This window comes from Dromaius novaehollandiae, chromosome 11, assembly GCF_036370855.1.
Source record: "Dromaius novaehollandiae isolate bDroNov1 chromosome 11, bDroNov1.hap1, whole genome shotgun sequence".
Lineage (NCBI taxonomy): Eukaryota > Metazoa > Chordata > Aves > Casuariiformes > Dromaiidae > Dromaius > Dromaius novaehollandiae.
Window position 1 is genome coordinate 8,093,960 of NC_088108.1, and position 17,567 is coordinate 8,111,526.

At 39.7% G+C, this 17,567-nt stretch overlaps 1 protein-coding gene across 2 annotated transcripts in view; it reads left to right on the plus strand.

Annotated features, from left to right (window-relative positions):
• Positions 1 to 17,567, plus strand: part of TENM1 (teneurin transmembrane protein 1) — a 748,569-nt gene that overhangs the window by 328,027 nt on the left and 402,975 nt on the right. For both annotated transcript variants that reach the window (XM_064518178.1, XM_064518175.1), the window contains exon 4: positions 11,963 to 12,103. The gene's annotated coding sequence lies outside the window, so the exon portion shown is untranslated. The remainder of the gene's footprint in view (positions 1 to 11,962; positions 12,104 to 17,567) is intronic.

The following is a 17,567-nucleotide window of genomic DNA, read 5'->3' on the forward strand; positions in this document are numbered from 1 at the left end:
AATATGATTCATGGTGAATGTGTTCTTCTAATGTCTTTTGCTAAGCGTTATTATTTTCTTTCATTTGCAAGTCATGAGGCTAAAATGTTAACCATTTTCCTCCTAAAATTATATAAAGAATGCATGATTTTATTCCAGCCTGATTCTTCCAAAGAAAGCTTATTACATTTGCTTGCTATACATGAAATAAAGGAAAAATAGTCTTGATGAAAGACATAAATTTTTAAAAAATCTAATGGAGAAAAAGGAGCCACTACAAGACACACCACAACATCATCCGTGGTGTTAGAAAGGAATTATCTTGAGCGAGGTCTCTGTAAGAAAATTAAACTTTTTTTAATGGTTGGCTATGTAATTCTATTTGTGCTTTTGCCAAGTTGCAAAAACAAAATATGAAATAAACCTACTTGTCTTTTCTCTTCAAGCTGAAGCCATCTACAGATGCTACACTGCTTCCTCTTGCTAAACTGTCATTGAAATGCAGTAATGAAGCTTTCTACATGTTTCTGCAGTGCAAAGGGTCGAAAGAACGGCAGTCAGTTTGGCACAGGGCAGCAGTGGGGAATTTTGTGAGGGTGATAGATCCAGTGTAGTTTCTGTGAAGGGTACTTGATGGCCAAAGAAATTTACACATCCAGGTTTTAAATTCCAGTCTTCAGCTTTGCAATTGCAATTAGTGTTTCCAATTTTGCATTCTCAGATATTATCGTATTTGGAAATTTAGGTATTTCAGTACTTTCTTATGTACATGGATACTTTTCCAGTATCCCTCTGATGTATGACGAACCTATTTTTCTTCATCTTATATGTCAAATAACTGTTGTTGCTTCCATGATCACATGTATCTTTGAAAATTTTATAAGATTTTGATAAGGAATATATTTGCATAGTTACTTAGCTACTGTGCAGCCACTCCGTAAAATGGGGCGTATACACAATAAGACTGTGAACATAGAGGACTTTGACAATCTGACAACTAAATTAAGAGTCACCTATATCATAAGAGACATGTCGTAGTGATATCTCATGTAATAACTGAAGAAAGGGAATATATAATTCTACCTGAAAAGCAAGTCCTCTTTTTTGAAGAGTGTCAAGGAGGGATTTCTCTGAAAAGTCTGATTGAATTTTTATGGGCTGGAAGGACACAACTTTCGCATTGAGCAATGGAAGACTAAAATGCAAAAAGGGAAAAAGTCTGTTCTGTAAATTATAGTATATAAATTGCAAAGCTCTAGTTCTACATTTCTTGCTTAAGCAATAGTTACTTACCTGATCTGTACCTTTAGAGGCATTTCTTGTAATGAGTTACATCAGCAGTGGAGCAGTACTAATGGGATGCACATTAATCACACAGACTGACAGGCCTATGGCTGAATTTTTCCACATGAATATTGTACATATTATTACTAATAGCTTAACCTGTTGAATTCAAGATCCAGATCAGGAGTTTCTATGTTGTTTTTGTAAAGTTTTGCTTCAATAAGCTGTTTTTAGCCATTAAATGGTGCACTGAGTAGTTCTGTGTATTATTTTTGTATATAACTATGATATCTGCAAAGCATTGTAGAATCCATCAGGGAAGGATAAACCACGAAACAGGTAAGTATCATCGTTGTCATGCCATTAGGTCATTTTATCCACCAAGTATGTGTTTTTCATTTTACAATGAGTAACATTAGTTTCAAAATCCTGTAATCATTCATAACATCAGAACATCTGTGATATCACTTCTTTATATTTTTTATATTTTTCTTTCACTTCTACCTCTACAGTGTGTTTCATTTATCTTAGCATTTTCTTCTCAAGGGAGAAGGAGATGATTATAAGGAATTGAATGAAAGGCACATCAGCCAATCTGGTTGTTGTTTTATTTGCAGCTTTAGATGGAAAGTTGAGTTCCTAGATAATTTGGCAGTATCGTGAGACATTAATTGCTCAGACAAGGAAAGCCATAAGGGCGCCTTTTCTGTTGCAAGTGCCGGGAAGAGTGATGTGCACCGCACCAGAATCAAGGATTTGCTGGTTGTGGCACAGCAGTGTAGTGAGGCATCTCTTGCTGTCAAGAAGGTTAGGGCTCAGCACAGAGGATGCAATACTCTGTGCTTATGAGACGGTTACCCTGAGAATAAGATCAAGGTACAGGTGTCCTGATAAGACCTTTAATGTTAATAATTTTAAAGAAAGCAGGAGAATAAAATGAGGCAACAAGAAGAAAAAATAAATCAGTGCTAATCACTGAGCGGGACATCAGAGAGGAAGCAACAGTAATATAGAATAATGAATAATGAGCAGTGGATGCACTATACTGTAGACTAAATACTGTAGATAAAATGTATATATAAGAGGTTTTAATGAGGAAGTTTTATGCAAGACTGCTGAGATTGTAAATTGTTTGCTTGCCTACTGAAGAATACTACTGTAATCTTTTAAATGCTCTCATAAATTTTGTGGAGAATTTACCTGGATTCATCTGTGCATGCCAACTGAGGCACATTCAGATGCATTTTACTTAGGTGCAATCCCCAACTCTTCAGTCCATGGGATGTGCTGTAGTAATTTTTATCAAAGGGGATGGAAACTGTTCAGTAGTGCTGTCCCAATTCACCGCAATTCAAAGACAGAAGACTACTGAATAGGTCCTGTATATCATAACAAATCTAATTAATGCTTTCTGTGCTCTAATAATCAGAGATATCAAATAGTCTTGATCTTCCCTTCTTGTCTTTAGTGCTGCATTTGTTTCCTACCCTGCTGATATAGATACTCCCTTTTAAGTGTCCAGGAAGTGGACATTAGTTAGGATACCTCAGCAGAGTCTTATTTCTGGTCAGTCCAGTATGAGGGGATTTTGTATGCTGGATAAATCCTGTCTGCCTTTTTCCCTGTAGACCATGAAAAAGATTCAGCCAAATGTCTCTTTCTATCTTCCCCCCTTCTTGTGCCGTGAAGGAATTTTGAATGTCTCTGAAAAGAAATCAGTTTGTTCTGCCTATAGGAAGATGAGATGCTTTTTGTCCCTATAGGAAGTGAGCTAATACAAAGAAAGTCAAGAATGGGATATTCTTACAGTTTAGGAGCTTTAGCATAAATGAATGAGATTCCCTTTTCTCATGCAGAGTCCAGGATATTCTGGAATCTCTTCTCGAATGATGGACGAGATGGCGTGCCTCAGCTATATACAGTACAAGCTCACTTTTTCTTCCCTTTCAAGCAGGACTGAGTAAAACATTGATGTTTAAAAGACAGTTCAGCAAACAGTTTGTTTTTCAGTTCACATAGGGCTTGCTCCAATTTCTGTTAAAGAGACTGGACACAGTCCCTTGATGTAGTAATTGAGTTTGGGCCATAGGCTCAAATCCCTGGAGTTTTGGCTTGAAATTTAATTTAAAACAAAGCAAAATACTTAGACTCGCCTCCAAAGGTTTGGCTTCTGCCTGGATTCCAAGCCTAACTCCATTTTTTGTTGTGCTTTCCAAGCAAAACCTAAGATTCTTATGTAAAACCAAAAATTATTTTGCCTTGTGCTCCTTTGTTGGTGTCCTATTACTCTCTCCTCCTCTCTTCCATGAATAGGGAGAAATGAAAAAGCACGAACATCAGCTCTTTCTCACCGTCTATTCATGAAAAATGATGTCCTCAGAATTACTTACCATCTTAGAGCCTTTTCTTCTCAGCTTTTGCAGCCAGCAGTTTGAAGCTGAGTGCATGAGTGTCAAACAAGACTTTGTAATAGCTCTAATGAGAAAACTAAAAAGTGTGAATTATAATTGGACTAGAAATCCTGATTGTGGCTAGAGCAAGAAAAATGTAGCTACAGAGATAATTACTGATGGAAATACTTCCTATATTTTAGTTGACGATTCAGTGTCTATGAGTGGTGTGGAATGATAAGAATATACTCATATTCACATGATAAAACTTTTTATTGTCATAGTGTTGCCATAGTTATTGGATTACTCTGCAACAGGTGGTTGTAGGTTTTTTCATCAATGATTGTGCTGCTCTCAGCTCTTCACAAGTCATTTTGAAATAACTTGTACAAGCATATTTTGTTCTGAATATATATGTATGTCTTAAAAAATGTTTAGGTTTAATAATGGTACACAGTTTTCTGCAGTCATTTATATTACATAGATTGCATTTGTCCTTACCCAAAGATGTAGGTGAGTAACAATAGCTCTGAATTGTTAGACAGAGGAAGTCTTGAAATAAGTGGTTAGGGATGGCTCCAACTGGGGGGGGTGGGGGATATTATTTTTATTTCTGAAGGTTTTGATAAACAGGAGATGAGATCATCTGGCAGATGAAGATGGGGAGAGAGACCATATAGAGGCATAGTAAAGTATTTTTATTATTTAAAGAGAGGGAAAAGGGTGAAGGTCAAACAATCTGAATAAACAAATGAAAATGCTTACAAACACACATGAGAAAAGAGCAAGTCTGCCAAAGATGTTCAGATTAATGTTAACATTCCTCTGAACTTGTTAGAGGCATCTATCAATCTGGTTATGAAAGACACAAGTAAGAAAGTTGGGCTACGTGTTGTTTTTTGAGTCTGAGCAGTTAAAGAAGATTCAGCCTAGATTTTTCATATACCACCAGGATTTTTGAGGTTCCCTTTCTGAAACTTCTCTGTCCAGTTAGAAATTTTCTGAGCTTTTAAAAGAATCCTGCCTCTCTGGGTCGTGACTGGACTGTGTTTATTGCTCTGAAGTGCTTCGCTTCCATCCCTCCTCCATCCCCTCAATTTTTAGCACATGCCTGAAAGCACCAGAGCGAATCTGGCCATAGCTGGTGTTGCCGACCTGCCATGGTGAAGCCAGGCCATGCCACAAAGCAGGGACTAGAACGGGAAACCCAGGGGGTGGAGACCTGGTCACCTGTGTGAATGTAAAAGTATGTTCAAACCCAACTTCAGGAAGCGTCCGTGTTTTCATGACACCATGTGATTCCCGTGCTGTTAATATGGTGCGAGTCTGATTTATAGCAGCAATTTTCCTAGGGCATTTTTGAGCTCCATACCATTTTGGAAGGTTTGGTCTCTGGGAGCAGCATAATGAAATCACTAATATGATCAGAAAATCTCTAACAAGATAAACCAAATTCTCATTCTTCTTCCTGTCGCTAGCAGTGTTGGAAATGTTTTCGTTGCCCTCCTCATCAACCTGCTCACAGGGGGCATATCTGGCAGCTGCAAAAGCGCTGTGCCAAGTCTGGGAGTGCATTTTTCATGTGTTAGTAACCGGGCCTCTCGCTGCCGGTGTGAGAGCCGAGCCGCTCGTTTATGTAAACCGCATGTGATTTGCAGGGAGTTTAGTCGATGTTGCATACTCCAGACTACAGGTTTTCACAAAGCCCCGCGTGAGCTCAACTTACAAGGTCATGTGACAGCACTTAATCAAGGGAAGAGAGTGTTTTTGATGCTAACATTCGATGCAGAAATGAGCAGCTGAGTCTTCTTAGCCACCAGTGTCCTTTTTACAGTCTACTCAAAGACTGAGGTTTTGTTGCAGCATGGACTTGGAAGAGAGGTGGTTTGGTGCCAAGACACAAAATGCCAAGGAGGCCAAAGAGCAGAAGAGCATGACAAGTATAAATACAAAGATTATCTATCTCAATAGAAAACAGTCAAGATGATATATGAAATGGCATAACACTACATTAGGAATCTAATTAATATATCCTTTCGTACAGTCAAGGCAGCCTACAAAAGCTGTGTTTCAAAGCAAGTCAGAATCCAGTGAATTACAGAACAGGGACCAGTTGCCGCACATTGTGTTCTGCCACTTAAAGCTGATGAGTTGGACTGTGATTTCTGGCAGAAACACTCCTGAAATATTCAGGTCCAAAAGAAACAACCTAGATAAAACTGCTGGTAGGAGCTGCTCCACCAGGTGCCTGGCCTGTGCATGCCCCTAAACGATGCCTGCGAGGACAAAGGTCCGAAAGCTAATGCCACAGCCAGAATAGCCTAATCCTCTGCTTTTGAGGGTGCACAATGTCTGGAGGAGGAGAATAGGCAGGCTTGAGTAATTTCTACAGAAGACAGGAAGAACAGCATTTAGACTGGCAATTAATTTTGGAGGATGCAAACTTGGGGTGTTGCAGCAACTGTGAGGCAGAGGAGCAGGTGGAGCTTGCAGGGTCTGTGGCTCAGGAGGACGGCGACCTCTTGAAGAAAAGTGGGGAAGCTGCAGAAATGACTGGAGGATAATGCAAAAAAAGAGGAGCCAAGAGAGCTGCTGCTCAGCTGGTGGGGATACATTAGGCAGAAGAAAGGCAGTTAAGTTAGTACAGCTGCTTACAATATTACTTGCTTCTTGATGCATGTTCTTTGGAGTAAATCCTTTTCCAGATATCCGTCATCTTCTTTCTTGGGGTGTGGAATTGTAGAAGAAGATCATACAAACTCAGAAGAAATGAATGTCTTGGAATCATCTTCCGTCCTGTCCTGTCCTGTTCTGTCCATCCGTCCTTCCTTCCTTCCTTTTGCTTTCGTTCATTCTTTCTTTCTTTTTCCTTCCTTCCTTCCCTCCCTCCCTAATTGGCTAACTCTTTTGCTGCAATCATAGATGCAGAAGCATGTCTTGATGCTTAAGTGGTTATATTACCAATCAGAAATTTGACTTGTAAAAGCCGGTTTCAGTGTCCGTTAAAAAAAAAAAATGTAATGTAAATAGTTTAGAAGTCCAAGTTCAGAAATCCAAGAAGCAAAAAAAATTTTTAAAGACCCACTGACTTCTTTCCAAATACCAACACTGTGAGAATTATGATTACATATATGTAAAACATTTTGCACCTGGAATCACATACCTAGTACATGTAAGGTTTATTTTCATTTTTTTTCCCTAGAATATAACTTAAAACTCAAATTTTATAATAGTTTCTGCTTCTTTTTTTTTCTTTTGGGAAACAACGTTAGGAATTATATAAACAAGGTAAGAAAATAAACATCTCTTGGAAATGTAAATCCCTCTCCCTCCCCAAGTTACATTTAGGTCATTGCATTAAAATCTTTTTCACTGTAGCCTTGCTGAAAGTGAATGGCCTGATCCGTTCTGCTCTGCTGAGCCCACGACTGTATTTCAACAGCACAGCACCGATGGAATCGCTTCATAGCAAAGATTCCTCTGAAGGCAAATTCAGAGCTTAGTTAAATAACTGAAGAACAGCTTGTGAAATGCATTCTCTCTCCATTATCTTACCAACCCCAATAGCTGCCTAAAAATGGATTTTCAGCCAGGCCGAATGTATCGCCCCCATTATCTCGCTAACCTGGTTGCTCTACACAAATTGTTCTGATAGAGAGCTGGGAGAGATGACAAGCGCAGACTGCATACTTACGGGGGATTCCTCGTTTCTGCCTTTGGAAATAAACAGCCCTTTTGTCCACTGCAGACCAGAAGTCACCAATCCAATGAATTGTTTTGTTGCAGAATTGTTAAAGAAACACTGCAAACTGCAGCAGTTAGTTCAATTCTGGAATCGCACAGAAAGGTGAGGGATAGGAGAGGGGATGGAGGAACTCATATGAAAGGTAAAAGTTCTCCTAGTAAAGAAAAAAATATCTCTTTGTTAAAATTTTCCAAGAGTAGCAGAAGTTTTTCCTTTGGTTTCAATAATGGACTAGGTGGGTTTTTTTGAAAATCTTGACTCTTGTTCTTGCAGGGTGCCCAGAAGTAGCAGTGTGTTGGGAAAAGAGTTCGGGGAGCTCATTCACAGTGGGTAATTTCCGTTTATGTGCTGCACAATTTTGCTTCTCTGGTGAAAAAGAAAGTGGGAAATGGGAGGCAAATTTGCAGGCTTCACCCTGTACCTGGCATTCAGAAAAATACCTAGATACTATAAGAATGAGCCCAAATTGACTCTTACCACTTTTTTTTTTTATCATTTTTGGAAAGGAACGTAAATGAGAAGCTTACTCTCCTAACCATATTTTTAATGTTATCTTCTTTAAAAAGGATCTGAGTCAACTTTGTTCTCCTTTTTGCAGAACTATTTGAGCTACTAGGTCTGCGTTCCAAGATGAGAATAAAATATGTTGTTTAAATATGAAAAAAAACTTCAAAGCAGCAGTTATATAATGAAAGTATAAGCTAAAGCTAAAAAAAACTCCTTTGCATAGGGGTTTATTTTTAAAACATTATGAATTGTTGTCACTCACCAAGAAGCATTGAGATTATATTGAATACCTACAAAAGATCAAAGAACTTCCATATTCTGTCTATTCTGCATTTTTAGTTTAACAAGTACATCAAATAAATTATTCTTTGGCTTTTTATTTGAATGTGAAGTACAGTAATCAGTGCTCTAAAGCTAATCTGATTATGTGGCTTATTTCACAGAAGCTGTGCTATCTCTTTTTCAGGGAAGATTGGTCCAAAAAATCAATGTTACTTTTTCATAACTTTAAAATTCAGGAATACTATTATCTAATATAATATTACTGACAGGCAGCATATACTGTCCCTCTTTACAAATACTCAAGACAGCAAAACAAAACAAATGGTTTCCTCCTGCTTGAGAGAAGGTTTTGTTAAATTACTGAAGAATTAGGAAAAGCCTAATCTTTTTCATGAGCAAAGGTTGCAAATAGCTGCAGGTATGATAATTTCTTTCTGTATTATTTTTGGGGGTTATGCTATGAGTATAAATGCTATGAAAATGCAAATGAAATACTACAGTACTTTAGATACACATAATATGTAGCTATTCTTTCAGAGGAAAATTCCCTTTCTTTCACCATCACACAATTTTTTTGTTTTGTTCTGCATAGTTTTGTTTAAGATTTCTGCCAAAACCAGCTCTTTGGTGTCATAAACCAAAAAAAAATTTAGAGAAGAACTGCTTGGGGTGAAGTGGGCGTGGGGAATTGCGGGCTGCTTCTGGTACCCGTATGGTGGTGGCAGTCCTGAATTTGTTGAAGTTCATGTTTTGGAAAGTAGGCGTTTTCCTAGGCTCCTTTGATATTCTTAGCGTAACACAAACGTGGCAAGACATTACAAAGAATATTTCATTGGTTTGGCTACAAATAGAGCTATATTTACTTTCATATTTCCTCCTGCTTCCGTCATCATGAGCACCAGAGATTTCGGCCTATTTGCTTTGTTAAGAAATATTAATACAGTTGAGTCATGTAATTTTATGTCATAAAACATGGTTCAGTTTTTCCCCATATATTTTATTGCTTGTATTTGTCAACATGTAAGGTAGGGGGGGTTGTTAGTTACTCAATCATTTCCATTCCAAATGTATTAATATGTCCTGAATGTATTTCTTTAGGGTCTTTTTCACCAGTTTTATAACTAGAAAATTTTCTTTAGATCAGTACTATATTGTGTAGGTTTAGCTTTCGTGTTTCTGGGGGTTGATGTGGAAATTATTCAACAAAATACTATGGTTTGTTTTATGCAAAATACTAGATAATCACAAGGATGATCGTCGTCATTAAAGGCCATAAAACCATCTTGGTGCTCCTTAGCTTTCCGGCGTTAGACGTGCAGAGAGTTAAGGTTGGCTGAGGACTCTCTGCCAGAAACGTGACATATGACGACTGAAAGATTGGCACCCTCTCCAGAACGTGGAAAGCGAGGAAAATTAAAATGCATCCCATAAAAATGAAAATAGCAGGAGATACTTGGGGGGAAGGTTCGTGTTGCCATCTGCGGCGGGTTGGGGCATGGAGCTGTGCCCAGGGGCTTCGCTGTGGCAGTGCCCGGGGGTCCCGCGGCCGGCGCCCACGGGTACCCGCTGGGGAGTAACGAGGAGATAAGGAATGTTTAAAGCTAACGAAAGGGGTACGCCTACCATCTTATTAGCTTTGGTGGCTGTGGTAGAGTTCGGCACTGTCCGTTCGCCTTCCCTGCAGGTCCGTTGCTTTAAAACCTTTCACATCCTCTGATCGACATTTCACCTGGCACCTCATCCCGCTTCAGTCATCTGGCGCTGTAGAAAATGTTATTCCAAAGAGTTAAGGTGCTGTCCCGTCCATGCGAGCCCTCAGAGCCACATCCACGGCGTCCGCGGGAAGGCTGAGCGGGATGCGGCTCAACAGCGTCTCAGACCGTGTCCGTATGAATAGATATCGTTTGCCATGCTCGCATTAGTTCACAGCTGGGATGGCTTTTTTGGGCATTTTTCATTTATAACACTTTGGATTGTTCTGCCCTTTCATATGGCTGTAATAACGGGTAATTTCTGGTGTCTGTCCTTCAAAGGAAGTTTCTCCTGTCCTTCGCCGTGTAGGTAGGGTGTGTAGGTGTCAGCTCCTCGGATAACTCGGCACACAGAAATTGCTGACCAGCGCGGTGGGTCCCTGCGCTTTGGCAGAAGAAACTGCCAGATGCTGCAGAAGAAAATAATTTGCTCCAGACCTCATCTGGGAACAAGCATATGCCCTGAAGTTCATGGTTTTCACAACATGTGTCCTTTGAAATGTCGCATTAGCTTTTTCCACTTACGGTTTTAGAGTTGTTTCAAGTCTGTAAATCATCTTTGCTCATCTGAGTTTCAGTTTTTTTAATCCTCTGTGGTTTTCATGGTTTGTTCCCTTGATAACCTTGAGTATTTCTTGTTTGTTTTTAAAGTGGTTGTTGTCTTAGCAGGAACAGTTAAAGTGCACATTTCCTACAGCAGAGGTCGAGCTTTTATAGTGAGTGTTTCTCTTTAGGACGCACAGCACTTAACATGAAGAAACTTCTGTGCATGCTGACATATTTCAATGTTAAGAAGGATGGAGGGCTTAACACATTTCATGGCAGCAAGTCCCTTGAGCATACCGTTGGTTTAGAAAACCACATTTTTGCTTTCAAAGAATTTGCACTTCTTGCTTTTTCCAAAAATCTATTTGAATTTTTTACACTAAGTGGAACTAAAAAATTACTTTTGCACTGGTGAAATCATAACTTGCTCTTTATATTCCATTGCAACGCCACAACTGCAGGATGAATGTTGACCAGAAGCAACCCAAGAGGGGTGACCCAACCCACCTAAGAGTTTCCCTAAGGGTTCACCTTAGGTTTTACCATCGGGAACGTCAGTCTCTTGCCGAGGGGACTGTCACCCGAAGTTAGGTAGATGAATCTGTGCCCAGGTGTCCTGTGCCTTGATAGTCAAAATTATTTTGTGATTTCTTTATATTAAATAAGAAAAATGTTTGAAAACAACAGGAATTCAGTGTTGCTAAGAGACCATGCATGACAAATTTCACCCAAAGGAAAGCTTTGGGAAAATATAGGCATATGAAAGAACAGTCATCAGTTTACATTCGTAGCAAATGCTATCAGCTGTTCTTCAGTATGATAGCATAAATAATGAATGTTTCAAAAAAAAGTGTGCTTATAATTAGCATTTGACTGCTTAAATAAATAAGTCGGGTCAGGTCCAGTTGTGCTTATTGGCTATATGAATGTGGCTAGAGAATTTCTTCTGGGGAGCTACATTTCTTAAAATCTGTTGAGAAGTTTCAATGCTTGGCCTAAAAGTCTTTTTTTCTCACTAGATTAAATATTGAGAAATAAAACCAAAATATGTAAATATAGTATACCCAAAAGCAAAAAATTAATTTTCAACACAGATGGGTTTCAGGAGGTCCGCTGCCAAGGTTTTAAAATTCTTGTGCCAGGGGGCAGTTTGCTTGCAACAGAAGAAAATGTATCCAATTACCCTCATGAAATTACGAGTTTTGCTCCCTAGCCAGCCATTTGATGGGGCACTTGAAATGAAGGTACAAGCAATGATATCTGTTTCTAATACTCTTGAGAGAATGATAAGTTCAGTCTATGTTGTTTCCTACGTCCCCAAAATATGAGGAAAATAGGTAATAAGGATCATAACTAGACAAACATTACACTGTAGGTAAAAATTAATAAGTTTTTTTTCCTACATATGCTATAAACTAATTAAAAAATAACCTTTCCAGACAAGATGATACATGCCACAAGGAGTAATTCTCTTTCAGTGTTTTGCTGCAGCCCAGATTCTTCTGGATTTGCTGAATGAAGTTGGTCCTGTCTGGCCTGACATCGGATTTCCCTGCAGTCGGTGAAAAGCGAGAAGCAGTGCAGCAGCGGCAGCAGCAGCGTTCACCCACGTATGCTTGGTAGGTTGTGCGAATAACGCGTGCTGAGCTTTGGGGCTTCCCTCCCCTCCACGAAATGATTCTTGGTCAGCTTCTCTGCTGCTCGTCCCCCTCAGAGTCATGACATTCTCGTGCACATAGAGGTTATTTATCCTTTTTTTTTAAGCTTATTTAGATAGCAGATGCTTATGTTAAGCTGGTCTCCACACTCTAAGCCTATGGCTCTTATTAGCTCAACCTCCCTTCCACCACTGCGATTTTGAGTGCTCTGATCCTGACAGCAAACCTTCAAGCATTATTAAAAGTAATTTATCAGTCCTTCTATTAAAAAGCCCTGAATATGGAATATGATCATGTAAGAAGAAAAGCTTTTTGTACTGATTTCTTTGTAAAAAAAACATAAATTGGTCAGGCTACAGCTGACGGTGCAGGTGCAGTGTTTCGTGCGGGTCTGCGAGAGGCACAGAGGGGTTTGGGGAAGGTGCTAGTCGAGCTGCTGCTGGCAGATTCCTAATGCAGCAGCTAATAAATACTCACCTCGTTGTTTCATTTATGGAATGATATTAAGGGCTATCTGCACCCTAACAGCACCTCTCATTTTAAATCCTTCAGGGGCCTGGTCAGACTAACTAGGCTTTTCTCCTCAAGTTTTACCTACCTACCAGCATCAATCTCATAGGAGTCTTGTGACCGTTCATTAGCAAAACCCTGCAGAATCGGTAAGGACTCAGCAAGGATGAGGAGAAAAACATCTGCAGAAAAAGGAACAGAATAGGGAGCAGAAAAAAAACAAGCACAGAGGAGAAGGGACAGAAATCGAGCGTGGGAAAGGGCCCAGGGTGCAAAGAAAGGGCCCAGTGATGTGCATGGGGCAGCCTAATTCTCTGGGAAGTTATATCCCAGATCAGAAGAGGCTGTTTTTCAAGTAAAGACATTGCTTTGGCCAGAAATGCGGGAAGAAATGATGCTATACAGAGGGCCTGAATGAGCCGAAAGGACAGAAAATTCTGAGTACATTAAGAGTTGAATTGTTTATTATAATTCTTTGTCAGACAGTTTTGTTCACAAAGGTTATTTTGCCTAATTTTGCTGTATTAATGCGTTTGAGTACTCTGATTGTTCTAAAATGATTGCGGAAAAATGGAATAGGGAGTAGACCAAAAAGTAAAATGTACTTAAATGCTTCCTCTTGCATAACCTTCTTACAGGTAGGCCCCACGTATCTCATGTGTATGAGAAATTATCTCTCTGTTCGGTTTAAACCATGAGTGATTTAGATTGCAGCTTTTTATCTTTTCTTCCCCCATTCCTTCTGTTCTGATTTAATTTCATGGAAAAAGTCTCCAACATCTTCCATATTGACCACTGTTAGAAAATGTGATGGGCAGATAAAATTAAATGGGGCTGCTAAGTGCTGGCACTCAGACAGTGGTCAGAGTCCTGATGCTCGCAGGCAGGCGTTAGGAAGTTGAGGAAGAAATCCTTCCTTTTTTTAAAGTCAATGGAAGAACTCCCATCGAGTACAGTAGGTCCAGCGTATTAACTAGAACCTTTCAAGTCTGTAAAAATAGTGCCGAAAACTAATGAGTACTGGTTATGCAATATTTAGCATACACAGAATCATTCTTCAAGCTCCTTTATAGCTCATATTGTCATTTCATGGAGTCAACTGGCAATATAATTTGACAGTCTGACAAAGTTGTATTAACTTCTTAATAACAAATGCGAGTTCTTTTTTCAAGCATCTCTCTTTGGTAGGACTAGATCACATAGTAAACCTTGTTTCATTTTGATTTTTCCTGACTGGCCTTCTAAACTTGATTCGTTTATTTTTTTTCTGAACTTAATGGGGAAAACTCTGTTGAAAGAAGACTATGTATGGTTATCTAAATAGATGGAAAAAAATTTCAGTTTCGCCTGACTGGGCTTACTGGGCTTCTGTCCGGGTGATAGGCGGAAAGAAAAATTTGCTTTGACTGACAGATACAAGATACTCCCAATTCAATTTGAAAGACCAAATGCTTATAGCATTAAAAAAAAAGTGCAAATGATCAAGGCCCATAAACTATACTTGACTTAAATATGTTTTGGACATATTAACGTTGTAAGATTCATTGTAAATTTCTATTGATGATGCTAAAAACTTATACAACTTAATGACAGAAGCCATGTGCAACACCGGCACGTCTGAATACCTGCCTCTCGTGTGTAACGTGTTCGACAGAGCAGAGGGGTAAGGACACACTCTACCAAGCGCGGAGACAGAGGCGGTATAATCTACTCACAGGAGTGTTGTGAGAAATAATTATTTAATGTTCATGGAGCACACAGAAAATTAAAAGTGCTATACAGTGATTGCTATTAAAAATCTTTACAATTGGACTTTGCAATTAGATTATTTTATCACAGTATTCCCCTTTTGCTCAGTACAGGAATATCTAGGGAATACTGCAAATCCAGGAATGCAGCAATGGCATTAATTACTTGCGAATGTAATTAGAAAAAACAATACGGGTGATCTCTGAGGCCCATGAAGTACCTAGTTACTAGAGCAACTGGAATTTGGGAGTGAAAATGTTGCATTTCAGATTGGGATTTTACATGTCAATTACAAATGACGGTACAAGGTTTTACAGTTCAGGCCTTTCTGATTGCTGTTCTGTAGCTGGGAAGGATCCGATGAGGAAATCCTGGCCTCATTTAAATCAGCCTTGAAATGCCTTTTGGCTTTACTAGACAAAGTTTTGTCCTCAGTCACTTTCCAAAAGCTCTAGCGGACGTATCTGTCACAGAATTGACAGAACTCGTGGCTGTGCTGGGGAGAGTATTGTGCAGAATATTTAAAGTGTAATTCAGAATTCTTTAAAATGTTCCAGTTATCAAGCAAAGACCTTAAAGTAGTTGGATTTTTTTAACCTATCACAATAGAAGTAAGTGTATGACATCTAAAAAAATTCTGATGTTTTGATACAAAATTTCCATCACACTTTTTACCTCTTTTTCCTTCCATTATTTTATTCCTGAGCAAAATGTGAAAGCCTGGAGTGAAATAAGGTCTTAGTGATTTTCACATCATTGAACTTTTAGTTCATTTATCAGATCACTTGGCCATGACTTTTCCTTATTTTAAATGGACTTGGAGACCTGCATTTCAATGCAGTCTTTCAACGTGAACAAACATATTCCATAATCTGTGTATTTTCAGTTCCAGCACCACCACCACACAAAACCAGAAAACTGCAGGTGAGTATATGGCACCCGCACTTTGTGATATGGTCCGGGGATGGCTCAGTGGAAGACAAATCTGTAGGGTACCTATAATCTGCTCTATAGTCCAAACAGGAGTCTTCTAATTTGCAATTTTTCAAATAATTGCGTTATACGATTAATTGCATGGTGAAAGATAAGTATGCTGTGAATACAAGGTGGTTGGGTTTCATAGCAGAGGTTCTGCTAGCCCCATAACTCCTAAAATGCAAAGAGAAAGTGCAACTTAGGAGCTTGGACAGGGGAGTGGGAGCAAGCATGAATTACTCCTGTATTTTCAGATGGTAGTATTCGTAGTTATTTCTAAGTCTTTTAAAGAGTCCTTAGACTGAAGATTTTAAAGAGTCTTTTAAACATTTTGAGTAATTCTATTGACATTTCGCTGCTGTTGCCTGGGCCCAGACGCTGCTGCTTGGTGCAGCGTGCCCACGGTGCCGTTTCTCTCTCAGCAGTTTCCTGCTTCGCAGACCTTGATGTGTGTATTTCTTTGGGAGGGAGGTTTCTTTGAGCTGATCCATCCCCCGGTAGCTGCTAACGTTTTCTCTATCAGGCTTTACCCGGCAGGAGCGGGGCTTGCCGGTCAGCCCACCACGCAGCGGTCAGAGCTTGCTTTGGGCCGTCGCCTGCCAGGAAACATCTTCAGAGCAGTTGATGGCATGGAGGGGCTGGAAGGGGAAAGGTGGTGGTGGCACTTTGCAGGGAGAGGGTGAGCCACCTAGTAATTTGCCTTTTAATGTGTGCCTCAGGGTAGTCTACATCTGGGATATGTAGATTGGTCTTGTGGGCAGATATGGGACTCATTCATCTGGACACTGTCCGCATGCATCTGATTACAAGCGTAGGAACTTGTACTGCTTTATGGATTAATTTAAACAGTAGTAACTAGTGCCCAATAACATAGCCATCCCCATGGTGCTGAGCATGTTCAATTGTACATGAAAATTGCTCGGAGGGACGCGGTGCTCTGCTGCGCGCAGGCTGCCTGCCCGCTTTGCCGCTGCGGCGGGAGAAGCTCTGCTGCCGTGCTGCCGCCGTGCCCGCCGGCCCGCGGCTCTGCAGCGCGCTCCCCGCCAGCAGCAGCGAGGTACGGAAGTCCCTCTCCTCGTGAAAGCCAGTCACAGAGCTACGTAGGTCAGTAATACTTAATGTACTGTTGGTCACTTCTGGTGCTGGTGGAGATTTTTTATTTTTTCACTAAATATAGCATGTGAAAAGTAGTGATGTTACCAGTAACAATAGTAAAAGTATAATCTTAGGTTAAAAAAACCACTGGAATGCAGAGGTCCTGCAACATTTACATTCTGAACTAAAATAGTCTCTGTTATAGTTTGTTAAATAGACATTTAAGATTGAATTTAGCATGATCAAACAAATAGATGATTTTCAAGAAATAATTTAGGATTTTGACCTCTGTATTTTGGCTCCCACACTATCAGTTTTCTTGAGTAGCTGGTTGTCTACCCCCCCACTGCCTTGTGTGCCAGCTCTTTACTGCAAGCTTTTTAAAATAGCTAAAGAGTCAACAATGAGGTCAAGATATATCAATAGCATGCGAAGGGCAAGAGTTTTGGGAGCGTCTGCAATGGATTGGTGGTTGCCTGATGGCACTGTGCAGAACAGTTGTGATTTCTGCCGCATGGATGCAGTGTCTCTGCAATACGCTGCAACAAAACAGCACTCTAGCACATCTAGGGGACTCTGAATTTTTCTGAAGTTTCTTATCAAGTTTCTTATTTAACAGGTAGGGATTAAGTATGTATATAACTCATGCATGAGTATTCTGACATTCATAGATGGGCTTTCTGTGCACACTTTGTATGTTTACACACACACTTACACATAAAGAGGCAAAAGCTAGAGAGAAAATCATTCTTAATACTGTGTCATTTGGCCTTTTTTTTCAGCTTAGCCTCAAACTAGTTATCTTTTTAGAGTTTTAGCTTTTGCGGGTGCACATAACCTTGACCTATTTTCTGTTTGCAGTTAGCTTTTAGTTAGTTTTGCAATGGAGCAGGAGAGAAGGAGATGCTGGGGACTGGCATGCAGTGGGCTAGTTGGATCTTCAACAGCTAATGGTAGATAGAAACTAGAAATTTACTCTTCAGAAATCTTTCCCATTTTTACCACACGTACAGTACTGATATCCATGTGATAAACCACGTTCATTACACAGTTTTGACAGTCTTACATTTGGTCTGCAGATTAACCCATCTCCTTC